Genomic DNA, 1,211 nt, shown 5'->3' on the forward strand with positions numbered 1-1,211 from the left:
CCTTCAGTGAAGTGTTAGCTACAGGGTCCAGACGCTCAGGATGGCCAGATTTTGTTGTAGGCATCTGACGTAAGAGATGCCCACTTAATTCTAATGGCTACAAGACTAACAAAACAACAACTTGTAATAACAGCCATAATCATATTTATAATAACAAATATAACATTATAATTAAATATATCATATATTTATACACAATAATACAATATAATTTTATATAATTATATAATCTTGTAATGATAAAATAGTATTTACTATACATAATAAAAAAAATTGTATACAATTATATAATCTTGTGATTACAATATTCATTATACACCCTAAATATAGTAAGTATATTAAAATGAGTATAATAGTATTATGATTTTTATTATCATTATCATGTGTTATTAGTGTTATTCAGTGTTTGTCATTATCTGATTCATCATTTATTAGTTACGATTCTCCTTTATCATCATTATGATTTTTGCCTATTATTGGTTTTATGATGTATTATTGGTCATAATTACAATTATTCACCGTTTATTATAATACAGTAGAAGGATTACTGTTATTTTCGCCCACATCACTGTGCGTTCCACGTCGCACGTGATCAACCAAGACAGAGCCGCCCACGTGACGCCCCCGTGAGGCCCCACGTCTAGAGTCGGCCCCTCCCCCCTAGCGCACCCGCCCCAAGGGGATTCCCCACTGCAACCGCGCCCCTCCCCTTTTGGCGCATGCGCAGGGAGGGTCCCGCGGTTCCGCTGCTCGGGGTTAGACGATCGATGCGCTCGGCGACAGACTGGGCAGGTCTGGCGCTGCTGGACGCGGGGGCGCGGCCGGGAAGCTCAGCTGCTCCCAGGTGCCGGATACTAACGCTGCGGCTGGTGAGTGACGTCCCCGCCCTTCCTCCACCCGCTCGGCCCGGACCTTCCTTGCCCCCCCACCCCCCAGCCTTGGGCTGCTGTACGAAGCGACCGAACGGGTCACCGCCTGTCATCCCCCGCGAGATTTGGTGCCTTTCTTCATCCCTGAGGCACCTGCCCCCCCCTCCCCCCTTGAAGCTGGTGACCCGCGCGGGTGCGTTGCGTATGGGGTGGTGGAAGTTCCATTAGCTGGGAGGGGGTGGTGGCTCGTGCCGCCGGCAGGTGTCGGTCCTGCGGGGGGAGGGGTGTTGGTGCAGAAAGGGTTCCAACGTGTTCTGGGGGAGGGGGAAGGAGCTGGGAGGG

General features: G+C 48.4%; 1 protein-coding gene across 3 annotated transcripts in view; it reads left to right on the forward strand.

The window, feature by feature from the left end:
- Positions 1 to 766: 766 nt before the first annotated feature.
- EXOC2 (exocyst complex component 2) overlaps positions 767 to 1,211 on the forward strand; it is a 188,585-nt gene continuing 188,140 nt past the window's right edge. For 2 of the 3 annotated variants that reach the window (XM_019542506.1, XM_019542496.1), the window contains exon 1: positions 767 to 869. The gene's annotated coding sequence lies outside the window, so the exon portion shown is untranslated. Of the gene's footprint in view, positions 870 to 1,044; positions 1,063 to 1,211 lie in introns of those variants that run through there. The other variant, XM_019542514.1, reaches the window with a different exon arrangement.

The sequence above is a fragment of the Crocodylus porosus genome, unplaced genomic scaffold, assembly GCF_001723895.1.
Source record: "Crocodylus porosus isolate Cpor-Errol unplaced genomic scaffold, CroPor_comp1, whole genome shotgun sequence".
Lineage (NCBI taxonomy): Eukaryota > Metazoa > Chordata > Crocodylia > Crocodylidae > Crocodylus > Crocodylus porosus.